Consider the following 23571-nt stretch of genomic DNA (forward strand, 5'->3'; position numbering starts at 1 on the left):
GAAACTATTTCCCAGGGCCCTAAAGGGGTTGCAGCTGTTACTAAGAACCCACTCCCCTCTGCAAAGGAGTCCAGGGCTTTAGAGAGATGGGGTAAAAAAGTGTATACTTCTGCCACTCTTTCCATGAGGGCATTAAATTGTCAATTTCATATGATACAGTACCAAGAGTATTTGTTAGAAGAAATACATAAGAAACTGTCTTCTACTGAACCCCTTGATCGCAAATCCCTTCAGGATCTGGTGCATAATTCCCAGCAGGTTAGCAACCATTTCTTGCAGTGTGGTTATGATGCATTGGAAGCTTCATGTAGGTCAGCAATGACAGGTGTAGTCATACGTAGGCATACTTGGTTGAAGGAGCAATCTCTGCCAGACCATGTTAAAGCTAAGCTTTTGGATGCTCCACTGGAAAAGCAAAAGTTATTTGGTTCCACTGCTCAAGAGGTCCTAAAGAAATTTGAGGAAAAGGCAAAATCTGTACAACCATTTAAAGATTTTCTTCAAGTGCAACCACCAAGATTCAGCAGAAATTGGCCTTCCAAGAATTGGTCCTTTCCGGACACAGAAAGATTTCAGAGAGGAAGGAACAGGCGTGCCAGAGGTAGAGGGCAAGCTAGGGGCTCCTACAGAGGCCGTCAATGGCAACCTCCAAACCAAACAGGTAGTGCAGGACCTGCAACTGCTGCACAATGACAAACTCAATGACTTTACTTTGACTCCACCAACCAGGGCTCAATTAGAAGCACCTTTGGGCGGAAAGCTTTCTTTATTCTCAAAAAATTGGCACAGCATTACAAAAGACAAATGGACACTGCAAATAATAGACAACGGATACAGGTTCCATTTCCACACATTGCCAAAAAGAAAAGGCATGCCCGGTCTACCACCAAATCAAAGGGCAGAGGCTTTGAAACAAATCTCAAGCTTACTACAAATGAAAGCTATAGAAAAAGTTCCTCTTTCAGAACAAGGCCAAGGATTTTACTCCAGACTATTCCTTGTTCCAAGAAAAGAAAATCAATGGAGACCAATTCTCGACTTGTCCGCACTGAACACTTATCTCATTGTGCCAAAATTCTAAATGCTGACTCTACAGCAACTCCTTCCCATGCTGGGCAAGGGGTCTTGGCTGGTGACTCTAGACCTCAAGGAGGCATACCTGCATGTCCCTATCAGACAAAGTTGCAGAAGACACCTCAGATTTCTTGCAGGGTCAGAGCATTATCAATTCTCAGCATTGCCCTTTGGCTTATCTACTGCGCCCAGAGTATTCACGAAATGCCTGGCATCAGTAATAGCACACTGCAGACTTCAGGGGATTCAAATATACCCATATCTGGACGACTGCCTTATACAAGCGGACAGCCAACAAACTTTGGTAAAGGACTTAAATTATGCCATCAATCTTCTGCAGGCCTTGGGATATATAGTCAACATGCACAAATCAAGACTTGTTCCATCCCAAAGAATAACCTTTTTGGGTGCGGATCTAGATACAACCACCCAAATGGCTTATCTCACAGAAGAAAAACAAAGACAACTACCGGATTACTTCAAGATTCTGACAAGATAAACCCAGATGACTGCAAGGAAAATCCTGCAGGCCCTGGGTTACATGGCATCCTGTATTCTATTGATCCCACAAGCAAGGCTACATATGAGGAAGCTACAGTGGTACCTAAGGAGTTTATGGACTCAGCACAGTCACAGTTTAGAAGCTTTAATCCCACTCATTCCATGCCTTCAAAATGAATTTCTGTGGTGGGCTCAGGCCAGCCAGTCCAACAAGGGGTTGCCTTTCACAAAGCCAAAAACCTCCCAAACTATTACAACAGATGCTTCAGACCTAGGTTGGGGAGCACAAATGGAGGGCAGAGGTATTCAAGGACAGTGGTCACAGAAGGAGCTACGCATGCATATAAATCAAAAAGAAATGCTAGCAGTGATACATGCAATCGAGGCCTTCAAACTCTTTCTACAGCAAGGCCACCTACTAATAAAGACAGACAACACCACAGTTATGTAGTACATAAACAAGCAAGGAGGTACCCATTCCTACCCGCTTTGCAGACTGGCAATGAATCTATGGGATCTTTCCTTGAAGCTCAATATACAGCTGCAAGCTCAGTTTGTGCCAGGGAAAGACAATACACTGGCGGACAGCTTAAGCAGAAATATCATCGATGTGCACGAATGGATGCTGCACCCAGACATTTTCTTACAGATAACACAATCTTGGGGGAGGCTGGACATAGATCTATTTGCATCCCCCCACAATCATCAACTGAAGAAATTCTGCTCAAGGACATACCACCCACAAGCGTGGAAAGTGGACGCTCTCTCTTTCAGCTGGAGAAATCTAACAGTGTATGCATTTCTACCAATTCCATTAATGACCAAGGTGTTACTGAAGATCAGGACAGAGCAGCCAAAAGTAATTCTGACAGCTCCGGACTGGCCAAGACAGCACTGGTACCCACTGCTAAGGAGCATGTCTCATACGAAACCATGGCCTCTTCCTCTATGGCCACTTCTTCTGACACAGCACAGATGCAAAACTCTACATTCCAACCCGAGAACCTTGCAACTGACAGCCTGGAGAATACCTTGACTCCTCCTCAGGATAAGCTATCCCAGAGAGTGAAGGACATTATTATGGAAGCTCGCCGCCCTTCCACAAGAAAGGCATATTCAGCAAAATGGAAGAGATTTCTCATTTGGAACACCACAAAGAGCCTGGATACGACAGTGATGAACATGGCACATATCCTGGAATATTTGGCAGAAATGTTCCACAATGGTCTGTCTTACTCTTCTGTTAAAATTCATGCTTCAGCAATTTCAGCAGAGTACAATACTGATCCACCTGTCTTCTCTCATCCTCTCCTAAGACAGTTTCTAAGAGGAATCAAAAACATCAAACCTCCTCGGAAACCACCTCTACCTGCTTGGGACCTTAACTTCGTGTTGGAAAAGCTAACGCTGCCTCCCTTTGAACCAGCAGCATCTGCAGATCTACAGTACCTTTCATGGAAGACTGCCTTCCTTCTGGCCATAACCTCAGCAAGAAGAGTTTCGGAGTTGCAGGCCCTGATGGCAGTACAGCCATTTATTATTTTTCATCAGGACAGAGTTTCACTGAGAACTAATCCTACATTTATGCCAAAGGTGGTATCCAGGGATCTGAAGTAGGAGATTCATTTGTCAGCAACCTGTGGGTATGGATCCGATATCGGATCCGAACCGGCATGGTTTATCCAGCTATGGATCCGAGCTCCTAGCTCCTCCCCTCACCCATAATGCCCTGCTCTCCCTAGATGACCTTAGATCTAGTTTGCCGCGTTCATGGTGACAGCTTGATCTTTGAGCTCCTACAGCTAAGTGGAAATTTGTTATTTACTAAGGGTTTTTTCTAACTTTAAATAGTATATTTGTGTGAAAGTTTTAGGTTTCCCACCCATCTAAACTGTTTTTGGTTAATTTACTAAAAATTTTTGTGTAATTTCCTCCCCTCGCTGGTAGCGTAGTTGTGTGTGCGTGGTCTTTGGGGCCTGTAGTGTGACTGGGTAGTTAACTTTTGTTAACTTGCTAGTTTTTATTTTTTCTGTAAAAAAAAAAAAAAAAAAAAAAAAAAAATGTCAGAAGCCCCAAAGGCGATATTCTCAAAATGCTCCGAGTGTGGCCATAAGCTGTCCCCTGCTGATGGCCACACTCGGTGCGTTCGATGCCTTGGGGTTGAACACCTCACTTCTGGATGTTCAATCTGTGCAGGGTTCAACCCCAGGGCATTGAAGGAGCGGAGGTCGAAGTTGGTCTTGGCGGGACTTTTGCCCCCGGACTCGGCTTCGGCCTCCGCCCCATTGGTAGTTACCGCTCCTGCGGTACCTGCCCTACCTGCTCCCGCTCCTCCTCCCAGGACTCAACCTCCCTCTACGGGTTCGGAGGACAGGGAAGCTAGGAAGAAGGACCGGAGAGAGAAGCACCACAAGCGGAGGTCTTGGCCCCGCCGGCTTCTCCTCCGGCCTCTCTAGCTACTGGTTCTCCTACTCCTCGGCTCCGGTCCCCGACCTTTTCACCTGGACCTGAGGAGGAGGAGACCTGACCTCCTTCGAGGCTATTGAGGCGGTACTCAAGGCCTACCTCGGTAGCCTCTTTGAGGTCTACTTATAGTCTTTCTGACGCCGATCTGGACCGGATGATGCGAAGGTTCATCCAGGCCCAGATGCAGATGGGAGTGCTCCTGCCTCCCCCCCCCCCCCGGGGGGGGAGCTTGACCCCTTTTTTCAAGCCCATAGCTCCTTCTCCGACCCGCTACCCGGGTTCGGAGCGCTCGGAGCCGGGGGTGGGTCGGCTCCGATAGTACTGGCTACTTCGGATCCGACCCTGCCCTCGAGTGTGTCGGATCCGACCTCTCGGAGCCTTGGCCCGAGTTTCGGATCCGAGGGACTCAGTGTGCCTTCGGCACCATCCGTGTCGGAGCGCACTGGTCCCTCGGATCCGAGGGGCTCGGCGCTGGCTCCGATCCACTCCTTGGATCCGAGGGGGAGCCAACTGTCAGATCCTTTGGTCGAGGCCGGCTCCCCTTCGGCTTTTGATGTAGTGGAGAGGGCTCTGTTGAGGGCATCCGGACCCCCGGCACTTGCTTCAGCTCCGTCCCACACTCCATCTGCTCTGGGTCAGGCTTCCATCACCCGGCCACTGGGACAGCCCGTTTCGATGCCCCAAGCAGTTCCTGTGGAACTAGACACTGCTTGCGAGGGTTCCTCGGACAGCCCCCCCGAGGAGGCACCTCGCAAGCACATGTGTAAAAGGAGGCACATAGACTCCCCCGAGTCTTTAACTGAAGACACGGACTTGGAGGAAGGGGAAGGCTCCCCAAGATCACCCCCCGAGGATGTCTCCTTTGGAGACATCATGGAAATGCTTCGTATAAGAGGTGGGTGGTCTGCCCCAAAGTCTTCTTCGGACGAGTCCGTGTTCTTGGAGGCATTCGAAGCGGGCCCGTCTACCTCTTGGGTGTCCCCTCCTGCCGACCCCCTGGTGGACCTTATTACCACCAGGGCGTGGAAGGAACCGGACACCGTGGAGCCAATTCCCAAAAGACCAGACAGGATTCTTAGCCCCCCTGCTGACCGTGCCCACTGGAGTAAGGGTCCTCCGGTAGATGCCATGTTGACGGCAGCAGCCACCAAGAGGGAACTCGCCCAGGAGAGTCCCTCAGTCCATCCTCCGAACAAGGAGTCTCGGATGATGGACCGCTTGGGGAAGTGAATGTTTAGTTCAGCGACCTTCTCAGTGAAGGCGCTCAACTATCTGGCACATGTTATTAGGATGCAGCGCGATCTTATTAAAGAATACGCTGCATCCCCCCCAGAGTCCATGTCGGAGGAGGACAAACTGTTGCACTCCACCCGTATGGCCACTCTTCGGTCTGTTACAAATACCTCTATGCGGTTGCTTTCCCACGCTACTGAGGGAGCCGCTAGAGCTGCAGGAGTAGGCCTAGTCACGAGACGTCAGGCCTGGCTCCGCCATTGCGATTTCACGGAGCCCTTCAAGGCGTCTTTCGCGAACGCCCCCTTTGATGGTTCTGCCCTTTTTGGCAAGACGGTTCGCGACACCTTGGTCCAGAGCGAGAAGGACGGGAAGACACTGTCTGCCGTCAGAGTCCTCTTCTCTGTGCCCCAGAGGTCCTACTATAGGAACCAAAAGGGCCAGAAGAAGATGTGGTTCCGGAAGTCGCAGCAATCCCAACCCGCTCCGGACAACCAGTCCTTCCGTGGCAGAGGAGGACAGGGCGGACGCCGCCCCAGGGGCAGAGGGGCTCCCAGGAATTTCGGGTCCAGAGAACCTTTCTCTGAGCGGCCCGCGCAGCAACCCTGAGGGGTTGCCCAACTGCTCCACTCTGGAGGCAGTCGGGGGACGTTTTTCGGAGCACCTAGCGGCATGGGAGTCCATAACATCAGACCGCTGGGTCCTCCGTATCATATCCAGAGGATACAAGATCCCCTTCCTTCACGTCCCGAAACCAAAATCCCTCCCCGACGTTCCACCCGATCAGAGGGAGGCCGCTTCAGCAGAAATTGGCTATCTGCTGAGAAAAAGAGCCATCCAGCCCGTCCCCCCAGACCAGATCGGATCAGGGTTCTACTCCAGGTTCTTTTTAGTGCCAAAAAAGACGGGGGACCTAAGACCCATTTTAGATCTGTCCCTATTAAACCTGGCAGTTCCCAAGGAGAAGTTCCGGATGGTCACTTTACAATCTATCCTCCCCCTTCTGGGAGAGAATCACTGGATGTGCTCCATAGACCTCAAGGATGCATACTACCACATACTAATGGACAGATGGTCCAGGAGGTTTCTTCGCTTCCGGCTGGGAGCCAGTCACTACCAGTTCAGGGTCCTTCCCTTTGGTCTCACCACAGCCCCCAGGGTGTTCACCAAAGTACTAGCAGTGGTTGCGGCCCACCTGAGGCTTCAGGGGGTGCAAGTCTTTCCGTACCTGGACGACTGGCTTCTCACCGCCCCAACAAGGCATCTACTATCTTTGGCAAGGGACTCCTTTCTTCAGCTAGCTCCCTGGCTAGGTATCACAATAAACGTAGCAAAGTCCAACCTGGCCCCTACTCAGCTGATAGATTTCATAGGTGCCAGGTTAGACACAAGGAAGTTAAGAGCCTTCCTCACAACCGACAGAATTCGGAATCTTCGACTCCAGGTGCGGGCCATCCTCCACTCCAGCTCAGTTCCAGCGGAATTGGTCCTGAGGGCACTAGGGTCCATGGCGGCAGCGATTTCTCTCCTCCCGCTCGCCCGCTTAAACATGCGGGTACTTCAGTGGACACTTCAAGTACAATGGTCTTACCTTTCTCTTCTCCTGCATCATCCCGTTGCAATCAACAAGGCTTGCAAGCGGTCTCTTTTGTGGTGGCTCCATTCAGAGGATCTCCTAGGAGGCCGCCCCTTTTGTGCACCTCCCCCCCTTGCCACAGTGACCACGGACGCATCTCGCCTCGGGTGGGGGGGGCATTTTGCGGGACGGACGGTCCAAGGCACTTGGAACGACTCATATACCTCCCTGCATATCAGTGTTCTGGAGATGAGGGCCGTGCTCTTGGCGTTGCAAGCACTGCAGGCCTTTCTTCCCCTGGGAACAATTGCGATTCAGTCAGACAACATGTCAGTGGTCTGGTACTTCAACAAACAGGAGGGAACCAGGTCTTACCCTTTATGTCGGGAAGCCATGAGAGTGTGGGAATAGGCGATCTCCACCAACCGTTTTTTCATCGCAACGCATATTCTGGGTCGGTCCAACATCCTTGCGGACAAGCTCAGTCGCACCATTCTCTCCCCGTACGAGTGGTCTCTCAATGCTCGAGTAGCGAAACATATCTTCGCACTGTGGGAAACTCCTTGTTGCGATCTCTTTGCTTCTCCCTTAAACACCAAGTGTGACAGTTTTTTCGCTCTAATCCCTCCACCAAGGGCGCTCTGGTGCATGCTTGGCCTCCCGGTCTTCTGTACGCGTACCCCCCTCTACCTCTGATGCTCCAGGTTCTTCAGAAAGCCTCTCGGTTGGGGTGCAGAATGATCCTCATAGCCCCATTCTGGCCTTGGCAGATCTGGTTCCCTTAACTAAGGTCTCACTCAGTGAATCCACCTTGGATTCTAGATCCCATCCCGGATCTGATAACACACCCATCGAACCTACCATCTCCGAACCTGGACAACCTGAAGCTAACTGCTTGGCTGCTCCAGTTCCACTCCTAATTAGGACTCCCGGTATTTCATCTCCCATTAAGGCTATCTTGGTAGCGGCGCATAAACCCTCTACCAGAAAAACTTACCGCAGTAAATGGAAGCGATTCTCCATTTGGGCGGAGCGGCAAGGTCTAGATCCCTTCACGGTACCTCTTCCCGTGGTCCTAGATTTCCTTACCACTCTTTTTAATGATGGCGCCAGTAGTTCCACGGTCAAAGTTCAGCTAGCGGCCATTTCTCATTATCATGTTGGTCATGACTGTGGACCTCTTATGTCTGCCAAGTTATGTAAAATCTTCCTAAAAGGCACCTTTCTGCTTAGACCCCCTGTCAAACAGGCAGTTCCACCATGGGATCTTTCATTGGTTCTTCAGGCCTTGACCGCTCCCCCCTTCGAGCCTGCGGCCACTGTAGATCTAAAATTCTTATCTCTTAAGACTGCATTTTTAGTAGCCATTACTTCAGCCAAAAGAGTTTCGGAACTTCAAGCCCTTTCCATAAAGCCACCTTACTTGATCTTCCATCCGGACCGTGTGTACCCCAGGATCAATCCCTCTTTTCTTCCTAAGGTAGCTTTGGAAGCAAACATTAATCAGTCCATCAACCACCCCGTTTTCTTTCCTAATTAGCAGAACAAAGGCGAGTACAAGCTGCATTCATTGGATGTTCACAGGCAGCTTCGTTTTTATCTTAACAGGACAGCTGGTCACAGACAATCCGATTAGTTGTTCGTTTCTTTTGCCAAATTCAATCTGGGTAAACCAATTTCAAAGGTCTCCTTGTCACGATGGATTTCCCAGTGTATTCTATTAGCTTACCAAGCTTCTGGGAGGCCCGCACCGGACGGAGTTCATGCTCATTCAACCCGGTCTGTTTCTACCTCAGCAGCCTTTAAGGCTAGGATACCTCTGGATGACATTTGTTCAGCGGCCACTTGGGCTTCATCTCATACCTTTATTTCTCATTACAAGCTGGATATCACGTCTAGAGGTAGAGCATCCTTTGGCTCCGCGGTGCTCCGGAATATCCTTCCATGACGGCCGCCCAAGATTCAGGTAGCTGGGGACTCGGTCCCACAGGTTGCTGACAAATGAATCTCCTATTTCAGATTTAGAAGTTATGTACTTACCATAACGTTCCATCTGAGTAGGTGTATTAATTTGTCTGCAACCATCCCGCCCTCCTATCCCCCTGGCCTTGTCAGTTCCTGCATAGAATGTTTTACCCTTGATTAGGGTGTTTGATACAGGGCAAACTCGATCTGAGGTCATCTAGGGAGAGCAGGGCATTATGGGTGAGGGGAGGAGCTAGGAGCTCGGATCCATAGCTGGATAAACCATGCCGGTTCGGATCCGATATCGGATCCATACCCACAGGTTGCAGACAAATGAATACACCTACTCAGATGGAACGTTATGGTAAGTACATAACTTCTAATTTCATTAAACCAAGCCATTCACTTGCCTACCTTCTTCCCAAATCCACAAAACAAAGGGGAGAAACTTCTGCACACCCTGGACATTCACAGACAGTTGCGCTACTACTTGGACAGAACTAAAGGTTTCAGAAAAGCTGACCAGCTGTTGGTAGCATATGCTCCTGGTACTCAAGGAAAAGCAATTTCCAAACAGACAATTTCAAAATGGATAGGAAATTGCATCCGCTTTTGTTACTCCTTTCATGGAAAGACTGTACCAACTAACATTAGACCTCATTCCACGAGAGCCACAGCCACCTCCACAGCCTTCTTAAGAGGGGTAGCTACCAAGGACATTTTAGAAGCTGCCACATGGAGCTCCGTGCATACATTTGCCAAGCATTACAATTTACCTTTATATTCCAGATCCAGAGCAGGCTTTGCTACGTCCTGCAGGGTATCTTAGCTACACCATCCTTTTCTTAGTTCCTCCACCCCCAGATTGGCTATGGTATTCTACCCATATGTGATGACTGCAGATGCATCCTTGAAGGACATAGTACAGTTTTGTACCTACCATAAATGTAGATGTCCGATAGGTATGCATCTGCAGTCAGGTTTACCCTCCCTCCTTCCCCTCTGTGGTAATCTTGGGTACTTACCCCCCCCCCTAATAGCTAGCTGGGGGAATCTATTGTGGTGTATTTGTTTATATATATATATATATATATATATATATATATATATATATATATATATATATTATTGTACATGTTTGGATTTTTATTGCATTTCTCCAAATTTAGCCTTCCTTAGAGGGCACCTGGCATCTGGGGCAAGAAAAACTGAGGAAGATGGCGTTGGGTGACGCTTTTATACCCCAGGCGCTCTGACGTCGGGGAATGGGTGACATCAGCCGACGCCGGACCCAGACTTTGGAATCCGGCCGACCGAAGGGCTGCCTGAGGCAGGACAACCCATATGTGATGACTGCAGATGCATACCTACATTTATGGTAGGTACAAAACTGTACTTTTTCTAGTTGGTGCCAACAATGTAACCAGCACCCATTCAGGTCTAGTTGTTCTCGTTTACTACATTTGTCTGAGTTACTGTTATCAGCCATTTCAAAATGTCTGTCGATGGATCCTCTTCTTTCAATACAGTCTCATATCAGAATGTTTTTGAAGGAGTTTTGCATAAGAGGCCTCCAAATAAATTGTTGGTCCCTCCTTGGGATCTTAATGTTGTGTTAAGAGATGCAGCACTTGTTCTCTTTGAACCAGCTAACCTGGTTGATTTGCGATTCTTAACATAGAAGACAGTTTTACTGATTGTCCTGACCTCTGCAAGAGGAGTATTTAAGTTGCTTACTCTTATGGTGAGTTACTGTGGTGGTGGTGGTGTTGTGGTAGCGTTGTCACCTTACAGTAAGACGTTATCCTGTTCGATTCTCAGCTAGAGCATCTTCTGTGTGGAGACATGCGTGAATGGGCGTACCTTCGTTGAAGGTTGTGCATCAGGGCCGGCAACTCAGCACGTAAAAATCTACTGCCAATCATTAGCGGACCGGAGTTCCGCTGTGGCAACCCCTAACCGGGAAAAGCCGAAAGACACAACAACAACTCTTATGGTGAGTTAACCCTATCTCATTTTCCCTAGGGACAAGGCTTCATTGAGAACTATTCCAGCTTTTATGCTTATAGTGTCAAGCTTCCTTTAAGCTAAACTATCCATCTCCCTGTTTTCTTTCCTGAACTTAAAAATGAGGGAGAAGGGATACTCCATACCTTGGATGCCCACAGACAAGTGAAATACTGTCTTGACAGAATTAAATATTTTAAATGTTCAGATCAGTTCTGTGAAGGTAAGAGGGGACAACCTGTGTCAAAACAGAATCTTTTCAAATGGTTGCCTAAGGCTGTTACCATTTGTTACACTCGCCATGGCAAAAATATTCCAGGTAAGGTTAAGGCCCGCTCTTCTAGGATTTTGGCTTCAGCTATGGCTTTTTGGAGATTGTTGGATTCTAGAAATGTTCTAGAAGCTGCTTCTTGGTGTTGTTAGTTTGATTCCTTTTCTAGGTCCAGATCAGTCTTTGTTAGGACCATTTACAGGGGCTCCTGGACTCTTCTCCTTCCACCTCCCAAATGTTCTAAGCTAGGGTAAGCTAACCATATAATTAGTACTGCTGAAGCAGTAGTCGTTATAATGAACATAGTATAGTTGTATAAATAAAATTACTATAACAGTAGATGTTTGAATGATCACATTTGTAGTAGCCACTCCCGCTTTCAATCCTCCTCATTTTTTTTGGCGTGTTTTGTTATGCCAGGGTGTGGACATTTACTTTTGTTTTTCTTAACATTGCCCTTTCAGGGTTCAGTCTCCCTGTCTCTGTTGGCTGGAAAGCTCTGAAGGGCTTGACACCCAAACTTATCTTTTAGTCAGCCCAGCTCTAGTAACTTGGGAGAGTTTGGGAGCTTGGAAGGTGCCCTAAAGCTTTGGATGCTGGCCAGCTGTTATATCCTTGGCAGGATATAACCCATGTAGCCAAGGCTTCTGTAGCAGTAATCAACATCTGCTGTTTTATGATAAGTTTACTTAAACAATTTTATTCTTCAATTGAATCTTCTTTCCCCACCTTCCAGTGTTACATCATTACTTTTCATACTTGCAATATCTGTTTTCTACTTCTTTTCTTTGAAAATCACAGACAGTTTAGTTATCTTGTTCACACCTGAGCCACGTAAGTCTTTTATGGTATTTTTTGCATTTCAGCACATAGTTCTTTTAAAATTTGTTCTCTTTCCACATTTATCCGTCTGTTCATCCATCCATCCACCACCTCTTTTTCCTTTTTTGCACATGGGGTCAGGGTGTTAAAAAAACAGTGACAATCATCTAGAGCGAATGTTCACATTGAGGGGTGGCTGTCCATGCCAAGGTTGTTCATATATGTCAAAACCACAAAAGTAACAAGTTTTCTGTTTTTCCCAATATCTAGCAGCACCTTCCATTTACTACACATAATACATGTTCACACACGTTCAGATATACCCAGATTTCCCATGCCCTTTCCAAACATGAACAGAAACCAGTAACTGTGCACACTACTGAAACACAAGCCAAAAACATACAAGTGTGTTGGAACAACCACAAGCTGGATGCAACAAGTGAAAAAGCAAACCTTTAATAAGTGCCCAAAATTAAAACATATGTTGTTCGTTTAATGCCGAAATAATGTAGCGTTTTCATCTAAATCAACAAGACTTTATCAGAACATAATGAGTCAAAACCAGTAAAAGCTGCTGCTTTCCCTTGTAAAATTGTTCCCTGTGTAATAATTTTCCCAACTGTTTTGATGCCCCCTCTTCTCTGCAGTTTTCTCGGAGTGTCTCCGGGAGAAACTCTAATGTAAGTTAATTTGTTCAGTTAGATTTATTGCTTTTATTCGTTAGCCTGTCAGAGGGAGTATATAAAACTAGTTTGTTGGATGTCCTTCAAGGATGCATCTGCAGTCATAACATATGGGTTGTCCTGCCTCAGGCAGCCCTTCGGTCGGCCGGATTCCAAAGTCTGGGTCTGGCCTTGGCTGATGTCGCACTTTCCCCGACGTCAGAGCGTCTGGGGTATAAAAGCATCAGCCGACGCCATTTTCCTCAGTCTTTCTTGCCGCGTGGTGCCCGAAGCAGAAGCAGTTCGCAAGTGCCGGTCGGCCAGCTCCTGTGATTCAGCTACCGAAGACTTCGAAAAAGCTAAGTACCCCGTTGGGGACTCTTTCTTGCCTCAGCCGATGTCAGATAAAGTAAATAATTGTTTAACTTGTGGGAAACAAATACCTCATAAGGATTTCCACTCTTACTGCCTCCCTTGCTTAGGCCCAGACCACGACGTCTCGGCCTGTTCAGCCTGTGCTTCCTTCAACCGACGAACTCTTAGACGTCGGTCGGAGTTTGCAGAGGAATTCTTTGGGGCTAATTTTGCATATAAGATACCGTCAGAGATTCCGACATCGCATTTGTTGAAAAAACGGAAGGACAAGGACCGACACTCATGGCCCGCGGTTTCGGCTGAAACCACGGTTAGGCCTACCGCGAGTGTCTCGGTTTCGTCCGAAACAGAGTCCTCGGTAATTCCTTTAACCGAATCCACTCAACCGACCACCGCGGCCCTGGAGTCCCCGGCTGAGTCAGTTATTGAACTACCTACTGAAACCACTGTCCAGGAAATGTCCGACACCATTCCTTTCGACAAGTCTACTCCTGCACGTGGTGCAGCCAGACCCCCTGCATCCATGTCCATTAAGGCTTTTTCTAGGGCTAAAGCTGCTAAACTTGCTAAAGCTTTGCCTCCCAAGACTACCTCTCAGAGACCTTCTTCTAGCTCTCAGATTCTCAGCCTTGCAGAGGATCTTATCTCTTTAATTAGAGGTTCTCAGCCTCACCCGGACAGGGGCTCTCAACCACCACCAGACAAAAGGCCCAGGACTGAGCCCTCTGACCAACACTCTTCAGATGAGTCTACGGATGGATCTGTGTTGTCAGATCACCAGGAGGAGGCTTATTCGGCCTACGAGGATTCTGATGCTGAAGAATCTATTCCTTCGGCCTCCCCTCCTGAAGAGTTTTCCTTTGGTGAGACACTGCACACTATGAGAGAACATTTTCAATGGCAGGGCCAGGAATTTTCTGATTCTAGAAAGAGATTAAGGACCTTTTTACATTTACCTCAGCATAGGCCCTTAGCTATACCTCCTGTTTTGAATGTTATTGATGATGTGTACAATGATGCTAGTACAGCCCCTGATTCTCTCCCTCCAGTGCCTGCCAAACCTGATAGGTACTACAGGGTCCCGGATTCTCATCTACATCTGTACAAGGCCCATTCTGCAGACCCAGATACTATTTCCCAGGGCCCAAAAGGGGTTGCAGCTGCCACTGCCAAAAATCCTCTACCTTCTGAAAGGGAGTCTAGAGCTTTAGAGAGATGGGGAAAGAAAGTATATACTTCTGCAACTCTTTCCATGAGGGCATTAAATTGTCAATTTCATATGATACAGTACCAAGAGTATTTGTTAGATGAATTGCATAAGAAGCTTTCCTCTTCTGAACCCCTTGACCGTAAATCACTTCAGGATCTGGTACATAACTCACAGCAGGTTAGCAATCATTTTTTGCAGTGTGGTTATGATGCACTGGAAGCTTCATGTAGGTCAGCTATGACAGGGGCAGTTATTCGTAGGCATGCCTGGTTGAAGGAACAGTCTTTACCAGACCATGTTAAAGCTAAGCTCCTGGATGCTCCAGTGGAAAAACAAAAATTATTTGGTTCCACGGCTCAGGAGGTCTTAAAGAAGTTTGAAGAAAAGGCAAAATCTGTGCAAACAGTTAAGGACTTTCTGCAAGTACAACCACCGAGATTCAGCAGAAACTGGCCTACTAAGAATTGGTCCTTTCCGGACTTGGACAGATCCCAGAGGGGCAGGAACAGGCGTCCCAGAGGTAGAGGGCAAGCTAGAGGCTCCTACAGAGGCCGTTAGTGGCAGCCTACCAACCAGAGAGGTAGTGCAGGAACAACAACAACAACTACTACACCTGGACAGACTCAATGACTTCTTTTTGACTCCGCCGACCAGGGCTCAATTGGAAGCACCATTGGGCGGAAAGCTTTCTTTATTCTCAAAAAACTGGCATTACATTACAAGGGACACATGGACACTGCAAATAATAGACAAAGGATACAGGTTCCATTTCCACACTTTGCCAAGAAGAAAAGGAATGCCAAACCTGCCACCAAATCAGAGGGCAGAGGCTTTGAAGCAAATCAACAACTTAATACAAATGAAAGCCATAGAAAATGTACCTCTTTCAGAACAAGGCCAAGGATTTTACTCCAGATTATTCCTTGTTCCAAGAAAAGAAAATCAATGGAGGCCTATTCTCGACCTGTCCGCACTGAATACGATGCTGACCCTACAGAAACTTCTTCCCATGCTGGGCAAGGAGTCTTGGCTGGTGACTCTAGATCTCAAGGAGGCATACCTGCATGTCCCTATTCGACAAAGTTGCAGAAGACGCCTCAGATTTCTTGCAGGATCAGAGCATTATCAATTCTCAGCATTGCCCTTTGGCTTATCTACTGCGCCCAGAGTATTCACGAAATGCCTGGCATCAGTAATTGCACACTGCAGACTTCAGGGGATTCAAATCTACCCATATCTGGACGACTGCCTTATACAAGCGGACAACAAGAAAAATTTGTTAAAGGACTTGGACTATGCCATCCACCTATTACAGGCCTTGGGATACACAGTCAACATCCAAAAATCAAGACTTGTTCCATCCCAAAGGATAACCTTTTTGGGTGCAGATCTAGACACAACCACCCAAATGGCCTTTCTCACAGAAGAAAAACAAAAACAACTTCCGGATTACTTCAAGAATCTGACAAGACAAACTCAGCTGACTGCAAGGAAAATCCTGCGTCAACATCCAAAAATCAAGACTTGTTCCATCCCAAAGGATAACCTTTTTGGGTGCAGATCTAGACACAACCACCCAAATGGCCTTTCTCACAGAAGAAAAACAAAAACAACTTCCGGATTACTTCAAGAATCTGACAAGACAAACTCAGCTGACTGCAAGGAAAATCCTGCAGGCCCTGGATTACATGGCATCCTGCATAATTCTGATTCCACAAGCCAGGCTGCATATGAGAAAATTACAATGGTACCTAAGGAGTGTATGGTCTCAGCACAGTCACAGTTTGGAAACTTTGATACCACTCATTCCTTGCCTTCAAAAGGAATTCCTGTGGTGGCTCAAGCCTGCCAGTCCAACAGAGGGTTGCCTTTCAACAAACCAAAAACAAACCAAACCATCACCACGGACGCTTCAGACCGAGGCTGGGGAGCACACATGGAGGACAAATGTATCCAAGGCCTATGGTCTCAAGGACAGCTGCGCATGCACATAAACCAAAAGGAAATGCTGGCAGTGATACACGCAATCGAGGCCTTCAAACCTTTCCTCCATCAAGGCCACCTGTTAATAAGGACAGACAACACCACAGTTATGTGGTACATAAACAAGCAAGGAGGCACGCATTCCTACCCTCTATGCAGACTGGCCATGAATCTATGGGAACTTTGCTTGAAACTCAATATACAACTACAGTCCCAGTTCGTGCCAGGGAAAGGCAATACACTGGCAGACAGCTTAAGCAGAACTACCATGGATGCGCACGAATGGATGCTGCACCCAGACATCTTTCTACTCATAACACAAGCATGGGGAAAGCCGGAGATAGATCTGTTCGCCGCGCCCCACAATCATCAACTGAAGACATTCTGCTCACGGACATACCACCCACAAGCATGGAAGGTGGACTCTCTCTCTTTCAGCTGGAAAGCTCTAAAAGTCTATGCCTTCCCACCACTCCCATTAATGTCCAAGGTTTTACTGAAGATCAGGGCAGAACAGCCAAGAGTGATTCTGATAGCTCCAGAACTGGCCAAGGCAGCACTGGTACCCACTGTTGAGGAGCATGTCACAGACGAAACCGTGGCCTCTCCCCCTATGGCCACTTCTTCTGACGCAGAACAATTTCAAGGCCCTGCATCCCAACTTGAAAACATTGCAGCTAACTGCCTGGAAAATACCATAACCCCTCCTCAGAATAGCTTATCAGAGAGAGTAAAGGACATTATTATGGAAGCTCGCCGGCCTTCCACAAGGAAGGCATACTTAGCAAAATGGAAAAGATTTCTCATTTGGAACACGACAAAAGGCTTAGATGTGACAGTGGTGAGCATGGCACATATTCTGGAATACTTAGCAGAATTGTTCCACAATGGCCTGTCCTATTCTTCCATTAAGATACACGCCTCAGCAATTTCAGCAGAATACAATGTTGATCCACCTATTTTCTCGCATCCTCTCCTCAGACAATTTGAGAGGAATCAAAAACATCAATCCTCCAAGGAAACCTCCTTTACCTACTTGGGATCTCAACTTTGTGCTGGAGAAACTAACACTTCCTCCCTTTGAACCAGCAGCATCGGCGGATCTACAGTTTCTGTCTTGGAAAACTGCATTCCTTCTGGCCATAACTTCAGCAAGAAGAGTATCTGAGTTACAAGCTTTAATGGCAGTGCAGCCATTTCTTATTTTCCATCAGGACAGAGTTTCATTGAGAACCAATCCTACTTTTATGCCAGAGGTGGTATCTAGGGTATCCTTGAACTAAGCTATTCACTTGCCTACATTCTTCCCAAATCCACAAAATAAAGGGGAAAAACTTCTACACCCTCTGGATATACACAGACAATTACGCTACTATTTGGACAGAACTAAAAGTTACAGAAAGACTGACCAACTGTTTGTAGCATATGCTGCTGGGGCACAAGGAAAAGCAATTTCCAAACAGACAATTTCAAAATGGATAGGAAATTGCATTCGATTTTGTTACTCCTTTCATGGAAAGACGGTTCCTGCAAACATTAGGCCTCATTCCACGAGAGCCACAGCCACCACTACAGCCTTCCTAAGAGGGGTGGCTACCAAGGACATTTTAGAAGCTGCTACATGGAGCTCCGTGCATACATTTGCCAAACATTACAATTTACCTTCATACTCCAGATCCAGAGTAGGTTTTGCTACAGCAGTCCTGCAGGGTATCTTAACTACACCATCCTTTTCTTAGTGCCTCCACCCCCAGATTGGCTATGGTATTCTACCCATATGTTATGACTGCAGATGCATCCTTGAAGGACATAGTACAGTTTTGTACCTACCATAAATATAGATGTCCGATAGGTATGCATCTGCAGTCAGGTTTACCCTCCCTCCTTCCCCTCTGTGGTATTCCTAGGGTGCTTGCCCCTCTATTAGCTAGCTGGGGGATCTAGTATGGTGTATTTGTTTGTATATATGTATATATTTTTGAAAATGTTTGGAATTTATTGCATTCCTCCAAATTTAGCCTTCCTTAGAAGGGCACCTGGCATCTGGGGCAAGAAACACTGAGGAAAATGGCGTCGGCTGATGCTTTTATACCCCAGACGCTCTGACGTCGGGGAAAGTGCGACATCAGCCGAGGCCAGACCCAGACTTCGGAATCCGGCCAACCGAAGGGCTGCCTGAGGCAGGACAACCCATATGTTATGACTGCAGATGCATACCTATCGGACATCTACATTTATGGTAGGTACAAAACTGTACTTTTTGGCTCATTATGTTCTGATGCAGTCTTGTTGATGTAGATGAAAACTCTCCGTTGTTCTTTCAGCATTAAACGAATGGAATGTGTTTTATTAAAGTTTTGTGGTTTACTTCTTGCATCCAGGCTCCGTGTGGTCGTTCAGCACACTTGTACTTTTTGGCTTGTGTTTCGGTAGTGTGCACGGCTACCAGTTTCTGTTGGCTTTTGTTACGTTTTGTGGTAGCCTTTGATTCTGGAGCAGCCCACTGTATGGAAATTCAGACCTTGCAGCCTTTGACTATTGCTTCTGGTGAGGTTATTATGGAAAGTTTGGTAACAAATGTCAACAAGCTTAAGGGTGAGCTAACGAGATTGGTCAAAATGCTCACTCAGCCACAGAGTAGTGTTTCTACACAAGTTGGGTTTCCTTGTACCTTGTTGAACAACACATTCTGTAATGGAATGGATTTATCGTCACAATTTAAACAACAGGCTGGGGATACAGAGCATGTCACTTGAGCATGTAACTACTGTGCTTCTGGAAACCAAAGCGGAGATTTTAATAGGGGTTGGGAGGGTGGCCTAATGGTTAAGGTGTTTGCCTTAAAAACACAAGGTGCAGGGTTTGAGGCTCACAAGGGATAATTGGCTAGGCTTAAAATGGCTTGCAAAGACAGTTAGCTTAGTACTAATCTATGAACCTATGAATCCGAACTACATTCGCCATTCAGGTACTGTTTCTGACGCGGTTGTCTCAGATAGGCAGAGAACCAATTTTAATTTTTCATCCTGGCTTTCTGACACCCATTCTTTATATGCAGTAACTCACCACCTGCAAGTTATAACGACGATGACCAAGAATTTCCCAACATAGATAGTATGGTTAAAGCTTTGGATAAAAGATTGCTCAGAGTTAAGAACTTGCAGTTGGAAAATTGTTACATTAGAGAGTGTATAAAGATGAAAGTAGTACCACAGGGGCTAAGGGTACATAAATTCCCCAATGGGATGGACATGAGTGACCACTATTTTTACTGATTTTGTGAAGATGTTTGATAATCACAGTTTTGAAGTAATAGAATTATTGATCAAGAGAAACCATCACTTTATAACCAAATTATTAGAAGACACCAGAAAATGAAATGATTGTGTTACCAGTGACTTGCTTTTTTGTAATATTCAGGATAAGTGTAATGGTATTTTTAAACATATAGACAAACAGGTTCAATCAATTATCAGCAGGGAAGAGTAAAAAATATTTATTTATTTATTGATTGATTGTCAGTTGTTAACCTGGTTGGTCCAACTGAGCCCAGGGACCCATTTTCAGTGGAGACCCAAGGAGAAAAGCTCCAGATACATTTCACAATATAAATAAAAATAGAGATATACTTTCAAAGGTAAAAATATGAAGTTGTTATACATAGAAAATAAGAAATCACAATTTTACAGAGTTGTGTACAAGTTGCATAGTGTTACTATAGAACAGCAATGAAAAGTTCACATGTAGAAATATATACAAAAAGACTGAATGAGACATTATGCAGTATAAATTGAACAAAGCATATGTGCTTAAAAACCCTAACTCTAGACATAACACTTTTAGCTGCAACAACAGTAGGGTTTATATTAATGAAGTATTGAATGTGGATAAGGGCAGCATAGTCGAGCACACAGGCAATATGACCCGAGATGAAGTTAAGTGTAATGACTTTTTAGAGGCCCCTCCCCCGAGATGCTCCGAGAGAATTGCAGAGAAGAGGGGGTGTTAAAAGAGAAACATGAAAGGAGTTGGGATTATTCACACTTACTGGAATTAAAAATATTAAAACCATTGTAAAATTTCTATTTCTAAAGAACACTTTTCGTTGTTAGAAAAAGACTTTTGTTTTGTTCCTTCATGCCAGTTTGACCTTGTGGATTCTTTGTGAGTTGAAGCTTTTTATTAGAAATTTAGGGTCTATATCAGAACATTGAAGTATTAAGACTTTGAATGTTCTGATATTGAACACTATTCGGAATAGCGAAGCTGCAGAACAGCAAATTCTTTCCTCGGGAAAGAATTCATTTGGCCATTTCTGTGGCTTCTCTGTTCTTAGTGCTGTGGTGGAAAGTTACGGGATGGGTTCAGGTAAGTGTGCGATTGTTTGTACATTAGGGTTAGGGGCGGGTTAAGTGAGTTAGGGTTAGGGAGCGAGTTAGGTGAGTGTGCGATAGTGACGGACCTTAGAGTTAGGGTTAAGGTAAGTGGGTAGATAGTCATGTATGTTTAGTTTAGTGTAGCGTTAGATGTAGGAATTTAAGTGTATGTGTGTGGTTGCTGTTTGTTTGATGTGCTTGTGTTGTATGCATGTGTTTCGGAGCAGCAAATTTTTTCCATGGGAAAAAAAATTTGCTGTTCTGAATGTTCGATATTTTCATGTTTAGATGTTTTGGGGCTGATGAAATGGCATTTGCTATTTTCATCTTTCGATAACGTGATATAAACGCGAAATTTAGCCACTCAATTTGGTTCCAGCACTGTTTGCTGCAGCTGTTAACAATTTTAGAAAAAGAAGCGTATCTGCCTCCATAACGCACCCTACCATTCAGATGTTTGAGAAAATGTGTGAACAAGACATATGCAAAATCATCAAGGTTAAAACTAGGTTTAAATCAAATTTAACTAAGCAGGAGAAGCTGTTTCTAGACCACTCAACTAAGGACAGTAACATTACTGTGAACACTAAGATCCATTTCCCAGAAACTAATTAAATTGCACAAACCTATGCATCCATCTGGGAATCATCTAATGTCCTTCTCTCTAGCACGCCTCTGGAATTCTCTATCATCTCCCATCCGCACCGCTAGTAGTCTCTCCTCGTTTAAAGCCTTGCTGCACTCACGCCTTACTTCACAGTGGAAGTGCTCCTGTTCCCATCCTGCCTAATTCTTCCTACACATCTTCCTAGTCTCCTAAAACTTATTTATGCCATTCACTGCCTCCTATAGTTCCACATCCCTAGTCAGGTATTTGACTAAGTACTAAAACGGTTACCTACACTGTTATTTCTTCCAAAAATATGCATTTTATTGCTGTTTTTACTGAATTAATCTGATGTATTTTATAAATGTTAATTTTTTACTCTTACCGTATTTACTCTGTATTCCTGTGATGTAATCTGAAATGTTTATGTGAAATGTGTACTATGTATTTGTATTTTTTCTGGAGCTTTTATCCCCAGGACTCCATTGAAAAGGGGCTCCTTTGTGGCTCAATAGACCATCCTGGCAAACAAACTGCAAATAAATAAATAATAAATTAGGGTAATGAAGCCTGATAAGGGAGGGGGCATTGTTTTATATTACTGTATTGATTATGTTGCGAAAATGTTTAATGTATTGCAAGATAATTCAGTTTCCAAGTTTACTTCAGTCAGTAAGGTTAATATTGCCTACAGGAAAATATACATTTTTTTGAATGATGCTGTGATACAGGAAACTCTTACTGGGGACTTGTGAGATTTTTTGACGATAGCATCCCCTAGAATGATCGCTATTTTCAGGATACCTAAGGTACACAAAAACATCCTTGACCCTCATCTTAGACCCATTGTAGCAGCTGAAAGGTCTACAACATAGCTTCTGGCAATTTGTAACAATAGACAATTAAAACCTATTTTCTTCTCCTGTCTGCATATTGACATTTGACTCATAATTTTTGGGCCAACAACCTCACTTTACTTACAATTGACAAAATAGATTTGTTTAGTTCTATCCCTAAAAGTGGAGGTTGAGAATTGTTTCATGATAACCTAAGCGATTGTAGTTTTCTTGCTAACTTTGAGGTAAATTTAGTTTTCTTACTAACTTTGAGGTAAATTTTATCACTGAATTAATGGAATTTGTGTTAAGACAACAACTTAATTTGTTTTGAAGGTGAGTTATATAAACAGATTTAAGGGGTGGCTATTGGGGCAGCTTGCGTCCCCACATATGCAAATCTTTTTAAGAGGAGTTGGAATCAAAGTATGTTTTTGCAAACTAAAGTTTTTAAGCATTTTAAACTGTACTTATGCTTTTAGATGATATTTTTATTTTGTGAGATGGACCAAATGACATAAGTGTATTTATAGATTTTTTTTTTTTATCAATTTTGACAACTTTTCTGAAATTCACATCTCAGTGTAACAATGAAGCTATTAATTGTTTGGACACTATTATTTTGGGTGAAAATGGGTTTGAATCTAGAATTTACAGAAAACCCACATTTAGTAATGTTTATTTACACTTTGATAGTTGCCACCCTTTTTCGTGTATTAAAAAAAAAAATTAAAGGTCAATGTATTAGGGTAGCAAGAATGACTTCTGAAGGAGAGATGTTGCATCAAGAAAGGGCAAAACTTTGGGGATCCCCTAACCAAAAACATATTGCAAAGAGTATGGTCTGACAGTATTATGTCTGAGGTTATCAGTGAATAGGGTTCAAGATATGACCTCCTATTAGGTGTTGGTAAAATATTGACTTCAACAGAGCTTTGGTTTTGAAATATTCTGACAAGACAAAAGACGTCGAAGAAATAGGAGAAATTGGAACATATTTGGTGCAAACGCTGCTTTGCTTCCTGCTTTAGGTAGTAAACAACAGTTTCTATATAAAACAGATACAAATATGAAGGAGTTCCTTGAGAAAAATAAGATAGTAGTAAATAAGCAGTTTGACGACACAAAGGGTGCAACCAAATGTGTTGGATGTTGTTACAGTAACATCATCTTATTAGGAGACAGACTATAAGTGGGGTACAAATAGTGAAGCATTGCTTAGATTAAAAAAATGGAATTTGCTCATCCCTAAGAGTAAGTATACATAGCCAAGTGCTTTTGTACAGCATTTTATATAGGGAAGACCGAGAGAAGAAAAGAATTTATGAGCACAAGTATGATATTAAACACCGAGATGTTAATAACACCTTGTATAAGCATTCTTTAAAATGCACTAATTTCATTGGTTTTAAATTTTATGATTTAGAAGACAGTAAAGGTGAGTTTTAGGGGAGGTGGCTGGGAGACTGGCCTTGAATGTAGGGAGCTATAGTGGCAGTAGAGGTTAAACGCAACCACCACCCCAAGTATGAATGACAGCATTTCCAATGTACCTGTTTTGAACTAAGGGCAACAAAACTGTAAAGTGTTTTTATATATGCCTGTGT

General features: G+C 44.9%; 1 protein-coding gene and 1 long non-coding RNA gene across 2 annotated transcripts in view; one reads left to right on the plus strand and one right to left on the minus strand.

The window, feature by feature from the left end:
* TAFAZZIN (tafazzin, phospholipid-lysophospholipid transacylase) overlaps nucleotides 1-23571 on the plus strand; it is a 1078486-nt gene that overhangs the window by 439454 nt on the left and 615461 nt on the right. The window lies entirely within an intron of this gene.
* On the minus strand, nucleotides 1031-15273 carry LOC122809107. The gene is made up of 3 exons (XR_006365861.1): nucleotides 15144-15273; nucleotides 9457-9459; nucleotides 1031-1077 (listed from the first exon to the last, which is right to left on the minus strand). It is a non-coding gene; the product is annotated as an uncharacterized LOC122809107 (long non-coding RNA).

This window comes from Protopterus annectens, chromosome 8.part0 (genome assembly GCF_019279795.1).
Source record: "Protopterus annectens isolate FY-2018-M chromosome 8.part0, PAN1.0, whole genome shotgun sequence".
NCBI lineage: Eukaryota > Metazoa > Chordata > Ceratodontiformes > Protopteridae > Protopterus > Protopterus annectens.